Source organism: Macaca nemestrina, chromosome 8 (genome assembly GCF_043159975.1).
Source record: "Macaca nemestrina isolate mMacNem1 chromosome 8, mMacNem.hap1, whole genome shotgun sequence".
Taxonomy (NCBI): domain Eukaryota; kingdom Metazoa; phylum Chordata; class Mammalia; order Primates; family Cercopithecidae; genus Macaca; species Macaca nemestrina.
Genome location: NC_092132.1, coordinates 89243343 through 89253890, shown reverse-complemented (window position 1 = coordinate 89253890; position 10548 = coordinate 89243343).

The following is a 10548-nucleotide window of genomic DNA, read 5'->3' as shown; positions in this document are numbered from 1 at the left end:
AGTTAGCATTTAGGCTCTTTTTAATCAAATATAAAAACTCAACCCAGTTCATGGCCCATTTGCCAACAACCCTTAGACGTTTACCACCCTAGACCTAGAAAGGCCAGAAGGCCGTCTTATTTTCAATACGCATTTTATTACCCAATCCGCTCCCGACATTAAATAAAGCTCCAAAAATCAGATTCCAGCCCTCAAACCCCACAACAGGACTTAATTAACCTCATCTTCAAGGTGTACAATAATAGAGTAGAGGCAGCCAAGTAGCAATGTATTTCTGAGTTGCAATTCCTTGTCTCCACTGTGAGACAAACCCCAGACACATCTCTGGCACACAAGAACTTCCAAAGGCCTGAACCACAGCAGCCAGGCATTCCTTCAGGATAGCCTACCCCAGGATCTTACTTCAAGTGCTGGAAATCTGGCCACTGGGCCAAAGAATGCCTGCAGCCTGGAATTCCTCCTAAGCCATGTCCCATCTGTGCGGGACCCCACTGGAAATTGGACTGTCCAACCCGGCAGCCACTCCCAGAGTCCCTGGAACTCCAGCCTAAGGCTCTCTGACTGACACCTTCCCAGATCTTCTCAGCTTAGTAGCTGAAGACTGACACTGCCCAATCACCTTGGAAGCCTACAGGACCATCACAGACGCTTTGGGTAACTCATACAGTGGAGGGTAAGTCTGTCCCCTTCTTAATCAATACAGAGGCTACCCACTCCACATTACCTTTTTTTCAAGGGCCTGTTTCCCTTGCCTCCATAACTGTTGTGGGTATTGATAGCCAGGCTTCTAAACCTCTTAAAACTTCCCAATTCTGATGCCAACTTGGACAACATTCTTTTATGCACTCTTTTTTAGTTATCCTCACCTGTCCAGCTTCCTTATTAGGTCAAGACACTTTAACTAAATTATCTGCTTCCCTTACTATTCCTTGGCTACAGTCACACCTCATTGCTACCCGTTTCCCCAGTTCAAAGCCTCCTTCACATCCTCCCCTTTATCTCCCCACCTTAATCCACAAGTGTGGGACACCTCTACTCCCTCCTTGGTGACTGATCATGCACCCCTTCCCATCCCATTAAAACCTAATCACCCTTACCCTGCCACACTTTCAAAGGATTAAAGCCTGTTATCACTCACCTGTTGCAGCATGGCCTTTTAAAGCCTATAAACTCTCCTTACAATTCCTGCATTTTACCTGTCAAAAAACCAGACAAGTCTTACAGGTTAGTTCAGGATCTGTGCTTTATCAACCAAATTGTCTTGCCTATCCACCCCGTGGTGCCAAACCCATATACTCTCCTATCCTCAATACCTCCCTCCACAACACATTATTCTATTCTAGATAAACCTAGCTGACCCCATAGATCCCAAATCCATTCCCCATTCCTCTTTCCATTCCTTAAAAACAGCTTTAAAAGCTGCTCCCACACTAGCTCTCCCTAACTCATCCCAACCTTTTTCATTACACACAGCTGAAGTGCAGGGCTATGTGGTTAGATTTTTTACACAAGAGCTGGGACTGCACCCTGTAGCCTTTCTGTCCAAACAACTTGATCTTACTGTTTTAGCCTAGCCCTTAGGTCTGCGTGCAGTGGCTGCCACTGCTTTAATACTTTTAGAGGCCCTCAAAATCACAAACTATGCTCAACTCTCTACAGTTCTCGTAACTTCCAAAATCTATTTTCTTCCTCACACCTGACACATATACTTTCTGCTCCCTGGCTCCTTCAGCTATGTTCACTCTTTGTTGAGTCTCCCACAATTACCATTGTTCCTGGCCCGGACTTCAATCCGGCCTTCCACATTATTCCAGATATCACACCTGACCCCCATGACTGCGTCTATCTGATCTACCTAACATTCACTCCATTTCCCCATATTTCCTCCTTTCCTGTTCCTCACCCTTATCACACTTGGTTTATTGATGGCAGTTCCACCAGGCCTAACCATCACTCACCAGCAAAGGCAGGCTATGCTATAGTATCTTAAATATCTATCATTAAGGTGAGCACTCTGCCCCACTCCACTACCTCTCAGCAAGCTGAACTCATTGCCTTAACTTGATCCGTCACTCTTGCAAAGGGACTACGTGTCACTATTTATACTGACTCTAAATATGCCTTCCATATCCTACACTACCTTGCTGTTATATAGGCTGAAAGAGGTTTCCTCACTACTCAAGGGTCTTCCATCATTAATGCCTCTTTAATAAAAACTCTTCTCAAGGCTGCTTTACTTCCAAAGAAAGCTGGAGTCATTCACCGCAAGGGCCATCAAAAGGCATCAGGTCCCACCACTCAGGGCAATGCTTATGCTGATAAGGTAACTAAAAAAGCAGCCAGGTTCCAACTTCTATCCCTCACGGCAGTTTTTCTCCTTCTCATCGGTCACTCCCACCTACTCCCCCACTGAAACTTCCACCTATCAATCTCTTGGTTATTGGACCAAGGAAAATATCTCCTTCCAGACTCACAGGCCCATTCTATTCTGTCATCATTTCATAACCTCTTCCATGTAAGTTACAAGCTGCTAACCTGCCTCTTAGAACCTCTCATTTCCTTTCCATTGTGGAAATCTATCCTCAAGGAAATCACTTCTCAGTGTTCCATCTGCTATTCTACTATTCCTCAGGGATTGTTCAGGCCCCCTCCCTTCCCTACACATCAAGCTTGGGGATTTGCCCTTGCTCAGGACTGGAAACTTGGCTTTACTCACATGCCCCAAGTCAGGAAACTAAAATACCTCTTGGTCTAGGTAGACACTTTCACTGGATGGGTAGAGGCTTTTCCCACAGGTTGTGAGAAGGCCACTGCAGTCATTTCTTCCCTTCTGTCAGACATAATTCCTCGGTTTGGCCTTCCCACCTCTATGCAGTCTGATAACGGACTGGCCTTTATTAGTCAAATCACCCAAGCAGTTTCTTGGGCTCTTGGTATTCAGTAGAACTTTCATACCCCTTACCGTCCTCAATCTTTAGGAAAGGTAGAACGGACTAATGGTCTTTTAAAAACACACCTCACCAAGCTCAGCCTCTAACTTAAAAAAAAAAGGACTCTGTTAAGGGTAGAGCCCTAAAACTCACCAACCAAGCAAGTAATTACACTGAACCCCTTGGACACCTCTAATTGGATGTCCTGGGTCCTCCCAATTCTTAGTCCTTTAATACCTGTTTTTCTCCTTCTCTTATTCAGACCTTGTGTCTTCTGTTTAGTTTCTCAATTCATCCAAAACCGTATCCAGGCCACCAACAATCATTTTATATGACAAATGCTCCTTCTAACAACCCCACAATATCACCCCTTACCCCCAAATCTTTCTTCAGTTTAATCTCTCCCACTCTAGGTTCCCATGCCACCCCCAATCCCACTCAAAGCAGCCCTGAGAAACATTGCCCATTATCTCTCCATACCACCCCCCCAAAACTTTCCCTGCCCCAACACTTCAACACTATTTTATGTTATTTTTCTTATTAATATAAGAAGACAGGAACATCAGACCTCTGAGCCCAAGCCAAGCCATCATATCCCCTGTGACCTGCATGTGTACATCCAGATGGCCTGAAGCAAGTGAAGAATCACAAAAGAAGTGAAAATGGCCGGTTCTGATGATATTCCACCATTGTGATTTGTTCCTGCCCCACCTTAACTGAGTGATTAACCTTGTGAAATTCCTTCTCCTGGCTCAGAAGCTCCCCCACTGAGCACCTTGTGAACTTTGCCCCTGCCTGTAAGAGAAAAACCCCCTTTGACTGTAATTTTCCACTACCAACCCAAATCCTATGGAAGAGCCCCACCCATATCTGCCTTTGCTGACTCTCTTTTCAGACTCAGCCCACCTGCACCCAGGTGAAATAAACAGCCTTGTTGCTCACACAAAGCCTGTTTGGTGGTCTCTTCACACTGACGTGTGTGACACTCCTCATTCAGCAATGGTTTCCCGATTGTTAAATTTGATATTTACTTTATTCTTTCTACATACAATTATTTCTTTTTTTTTTTTTTTTTTTTTTTGAGACAGAGTCTCGCTCTGTAGCCCAGGCTGGAGTGCAGTGGCCGGATCTCAGCTCACTGCAAGCTCCGCCTCCCGGGTTTACGCCATTCTCCTGCCTCAGCCTCCCGAGTAGCTGGGACTACAGGCACCCGCCACCTCGCCCGGCTAGTTTTTTTTTTTTTTGTATTTCTTAGTAGAGACGGGGTTTCACCATGTTAGCCAGGATGGTCTCGATCTCCTGACCTCATGATCCGCCCATCTCGGCCTCCCAATGTGCTGGGATTACAGGCTTGAGCCACCGCGCCTGGCCTCTACATACAATTATTTCTTATTCTGAACACTTTGAGAGTAAGTTGAAGACGTAATACCTTATTACTCTTTTAGCATTTCACTGAGTATTTCCTAAAAACAATGGCTTTCTCCAACATAACTGCAGTGTAACTATCAAAATCAAGAAATTTTGATATAATACTTGCATATAATCTAGAGATCCCATTTAAATTTATCAGTTGTCCTAATAGTGTTTGTTATGGGACCACAGTCCAATCCTGGATTATGTGTTGGACTGGGTTGTCATGTCTTTATATATGAAACAGTTCCTCAGTCTTTCCTTGTCTTTTATGACCTTGATACTTCTGACATGAGCAGGTCAATTTGAGTGTGAAATTGTTTCCTCTTGATTTGGGTAAGGTTATGTGTCTTTTGCAGGACTACCACAGAAGTGGTGCTATGTTCTTCTCAGTGCATCATATCAGGAGGCGTGTCATGTTTATCAATTTGCCCCATTACTGGTGATATTAACTTGAGTAAGATATCTTTCTGTATATCTGTCTACATCACTTGTAAGATAATGTCAGTATGACTTCTTCACTGTAAGGATAATTATTTTGTGCTTATTTGCAATTAATATTATTTGGTATTCTATTGTAAGGTAGCGCTTTCCTTTCTCCAACGTTTATTTATATAGTTATTTATATCATTATGGATTCCTATTTCCTTCATTATGACTATTCATTTCTAATTGATTTACCATCATTAATCATTTTAATGCTAAAATTATCTCAGGTCAGCCAGTAGGAGAGATCATTTAAGCCAGCTCCTGTGTCCTTATAACAGGTTTCTATCATTCCTGAGCATTCCTTTATTTGGAGGCACAAGATGTTCTGGTTCATTTTATATTTTCCCTGCTCTGGAATCAGCTGCTTCTCAAGAGGCCCCCATTTCCTCCTGTTGTGAATAATTAAAAATTCAGAAACTAAAAAGTCAGAATTCAGAGCTAAAGTTTGGTGTTAATCTGCTCCAGAGTGTCATTACTTTAGGCCCTGTCAAAGGACAGAGCTAGGAAATACATGTATGTGCGTACACACACACACACACAGATGCACACACATTAATGTCTGTTTCTATATCTATCCCTCTCTCTCCTTTCATCTACCTCTATTAAAAACTACATGTTCACACTGATACTTCTAAACTCAACCTGACATTTCCTATTTCAATTTCAATAGAGTTTATTCTAGACTTCCTTGTTTCTATACTTGTAACTTCCTTTTCTAACACTTATAAATCCTGGCTCCCATTCTCCTCAATGTATTTACTTACTTGTTTAACCCTCCTGTATATGACTAATGTCCCCACCATATTAGCCAAGTATCTCATCCTCCAGCCCTGCTATCATGAAACATGCAGTCTGTGGCTGTGTCAAAGGGAATATTTTATCTTTTTCAAGGTATTGTAAAAGGAATCTTTCTTTTATACATTCTAGCTGATTTTTGTTGACATAGTTGAAGTCTATTGATTTCTGTATGTTAATTTTATATCCTGCAAACTTACATAATTATTTTATTGTTTTAGTTTGTCTGTTAATTATCTTGTGTTTTGTCCGGAGCTGCACGCCCCGGCCATAGCGAATAATAATTAAAGATTAAACGCCTGAGCTATATTCATTTCCACCCCACACCTTCTCCCTATCTTTGCCTTTTTTCCCCTGTACTAATACCTCATTAAAGATGGCGCTCTTCCTGCTTCTTCTTCACTCACTTTTCCCGCACCCGGGAAAATTATTACTTAATAGCGCAAGCGCAACATGACGTCCGACCGGAGAAACCGAAACTAACCTGGCCACGCCCTCGGCAATGAGATCATTTCCACCTTAGCCCAACCCCTTCCCTTCCAAGTGTATATAAAGCAGTGCATTACCGCCATTAAACGAGACTTGATCAGAGCACTGTCTTGTCTCCATTTCTCGTGTCTCTTGTTCCCCAAATTCCCACCCCCTCCTCCAGGGCCTGCTCTGACTATCCCGCGGGCCGGGATACGTGGCGCCCGAACAGGGACAGGCTTGGAGGCATCATACTGGATTTGATTTTACTATTATAAAAGAGTTAAAGACTGCTGCCTCTCAGTATGGGGCTACTGCTCCATATACTCTTGCTATAGTGGAATCTGTAGCTGAGAATTGGCTCACTCCTACAGACTGGAATACCTTAGTTAGGGCAGTTCTTTCTGGGGGAGACCACTTAGTTTGGAAGTCAGAGTTCTTTGAAAATTGTAGAGATACAGCTAAAAAAAATCAGCAGGCAGGAAACAGTTGGGATTTTGATATGTTAACTGGTTCAGGTAATTATGCAGACACTCAGGCCCAAATGCAATATGACCCTGGACTGTTCTCACAAATCCAGGCTGCTGCTACAAAAGCCTGGAGAAAACTTCCCATTAAAGGAGATCCAGGGGCCTCACTCACAGCGGTTAAACAAGGACCCGATGAGCCATTTTCAGACTTTGTGCATAGACTTATGACCACGGCAGGTAGAATCTTTGGAAATGCAGAAACGGGTGTAGATTATGTTAAACAGTTAGCTTATGAAAATGCTAACCCCGCCTGCCAAGCGGCAATCAGACCTTATCGAAAGAAAACAGATTTAACAGGATACATTCGCCTTTGTTCAGATATTGGGCCCTCATATCAACAAGGCCTAGCAATGGCCGCCGCTTTTAGCGGCCAAACAGTAAGAGATTTCCTCATTAACAAAGGTAAAGATAAAGGGGGATGTTTTAGATGCGGTAAAAGGGGACACTTTGCAAAAGATTGCTGTGAAAACCAAAATAGGAGTCCAGAAGCAAAAATCCCAGGCCTTTGCCCAAGGTGTAAAAGAGGAAGGCACTGGGCAAACGAATGTAAATCTAAAACTGACATTCAAGGAAATCCTTTACCCCCCAGGCAGGGAAACGGGATGAGGGGCCAGCCTCAGGCCCCGATACAAGCATATGGGGCAGTCAGCTTTGTTCCAGCCAGCAACAGCAATCCATTTCAAAACTTAGTAGAGCAACCCCAGGAAGTGCGGGATTGCACCTCAGTTCCACCTCCCACACAATACTAACACCTGAAATGGGATCGCAAACCTTAAATACCGGAATATATGGACCCTTACCACCTAACACTTTTGGGTTACTTTTAGGAAGAAGTAGTGTCACCATGAGAGGCTTACAAGTCCTCCCTGGAGTTATCGATAATGATTATAAAGGAGAAATTAAAATTATGGCCAGAGCTATTGATAGTATTATTACTGTCCCTCAAGGAGTTAGAATAGCTCAGTTACTCCTGCTACCTTTGGTTAAAACAGATAATAATATCCAATACTCTAATAGAAATATAAAAGGTTTCGGATCATCAGATATATATTGGGTGCAACCAATTACAAATCAAAAACCCTCTCTAACCTTATGGTTAGACGGGAAGGCATTCACTGGACTAATAGACACAGGGGCTGATGTAACTATCATTAAACAGGAAGATTGGCCCTCTCATTGGCCTACTACAGAAACTTTAACTCACTTGAGAGGAATTGGACAAAGCAGTAATCCTAAACAAAGTTCTAAATACCTAACACGGACAGATAAAGAAAACAATTCAGGCCTCATTAAGCCATTTGTCATCCCTTACCTACCTGTTAACCTTTGGGGGCGAGATCTACTCTCTCAAATGAAAATTATAATGTGTAGTCCAAATGATATAGTTACTGCACAAATGTTAACTCAAGGATACACCCCTGGTAAAGGTCTTGGAAAAGGAGAGAACGGTATCCCACAGCCTATACTGGTTTCAGGACAACTTGATAAAAAGGGGTTTGGAAATTTTTAGCTCAGGCCACTGACATACCTGCACCCCAAAGGTGCGCTGACCCCATTACTTGGAAGTCAGATGAGCCCGTTTGGGTTGATCAGTGGCCTTTACTCAATGATAAACTAAGTGCTGCCCAACAGTTAGTGCAGGAACAACTAGCAGCAGGACATATTGAGGAAAGTAATTCCCCTTGGAATACACCTATTTTTGTTATTAAAAAGAAGTCTGGTAAATGGAGACTCTTACAAGATTTAAGAGCAGTAAATATCACTATGATCCTTATGGGTGCCTTACAACCAGGATTGCCTTCACCGGTTGCGATTCCTCAAAAATATTTTAAAATCATTATTGACCTTAAAGATTGCTTTTTTACAATTCCCCTTCACCCTGCTGACCAGAAAAGATTTGCCTTTAGTCTTCCATCTACAAATTTTAAACAACCAATGAAGCGCTATCAATGGAAAGTCTTACCTCAGGGTATGGCCAATAGTCCTACCTTGTGTCAAAAATATGTAGCTGCCGCTATAGAGCCAGTCAGAAAAACATGGGCACAAATGTATATTATACATTATATGGATGATATTTTAATAGCAGGAGAAATTGGCGAACAAGTCTTACAGTGCTTTGCCCAACTCAAACAAGAGTTAACAGCAGCCGGACTACAAATAGCCCCAGAAAATGTACAATTACAAGATCCATACACTTATCTTGGTTTCCAGATTAATGGACCCAAAATCATTAATCAAAAGGCCGTTATACGTCGTGATCATTTAAAAACTTTAAATGATTTCCAAAAATTACTGGGAGACATAAATTGGCTTCGACCGTACTTAAAGCTCACCACAGGAGAGTTAAAACCTCTTTTCGATATATTAAAAGGAGACTCTAATCCAAAATCCCCCAGGTCCATTACTAAAGAAGCATTAATAACACTCCAACAGGTAGAACATGCCATTGCAACACAATTTGTCACCGGTATTGATTATTCTCAGCCATTAATATTCCTTATTTTTAACACAACAATAACCCCTACTGGCCTATTTTGGCAGAACAATCCCATTATGTGGGTACACCTGCCCTCCTCCCCTAAAAAGGTTTTGTTGCCTTATTATGATGCCATAGCTGATCTAATTATCTTGGGAAGAGAAAACAGTAGAAAATACTTTGGAATAGAACCCTCTACCATTATACAGCCCTACACTCAATCACGCATCCATTGGCTGTTACAAAATACGGAAGCCTGGCCAATTGCTTGCGCTTCTTATACTGGCGCGATTGACAACCATTACCCACCTAACAAACTTATTCAATTTTGTAAACTTCATGCGTTTGTATTTCCCCATATTACCAGTAAAGAACCTCTCAGTGACGCATTACTAATTTTCACTGATGGATCTTCCACAGGACTTGCCGCTTACACTTACAATAATGTAGTCGTTAAATTCCAGACCACTTATACATCAGCTCAGCTGGTCGAATTGCAAGCTATAATTGCAGCACTATCAGCTTTTCCTTGTCAGCCACTTAACATTTATACAGACAGCACCTACCTGGCTCATTCAATACCCCTCTTAGAGACCGTGTCTCAAATTAAACATATTTCAGACACAGCTAACCTATTTTTACAATGTCAACAACTTATCCGAAAAAGGACTACTCCCTTTTTTCTTGGGCATATTAGAGCACATTCAGGATTACCGGGACCTCTAACACAAGGTAACGCAACAGCTGACACAGCAGCAAAAACCATAGCCACAGTCACTACAGACAATTTGCAACAAGCGCAAAAAGCACATGCCTTACATCATTTAAATGCCCAAACCTTAAGACTTATGTTTAAACTTACCAGAGAACAAGCTCGACAAATAGTTAAACAATGCGACAACTGCATAACATATTTACCTGTTCCCCATCTAGGAGTTAACCCCCGAGGACTCATCCCCAACGAAATTTGGCAAATGGACGTTACTCACCACTTAGAATTCGGTCAAGTAAAATATATCCATGTATGCATAGACACCTATAGTGGATTCATCAGTGCAACTCTCCAAACAGGAGAGGCCACCAAACATGTCATAGCTCATTTATTACACTGCTTTTCTATTTTAGGAATACCCAAACAAATCAAAACAGATAATGGCCCCGGTTATATATCCAAAACCTTCTTACAATTTTGTAATACCTTACAAATTAAACATACCACAGGCATTCCCTATAATCCCCAAGGACAAGGTATAGTAGAAAGAGCTCATCTGTCATTAAAAACTATTATCACAAAATTAAAAGGGGAGAGTTGGTACCCCGTGAAGGGTACCCCCAGAAACATACTCAATCATGCCCTGTTTATCCTTAATTTTTAAAATTTGGACAGTCATGGAAAATCGGCTGCCGACCGTTTCTGGCATCCTGAATCTCAAAAACAGTTTGCAATGGT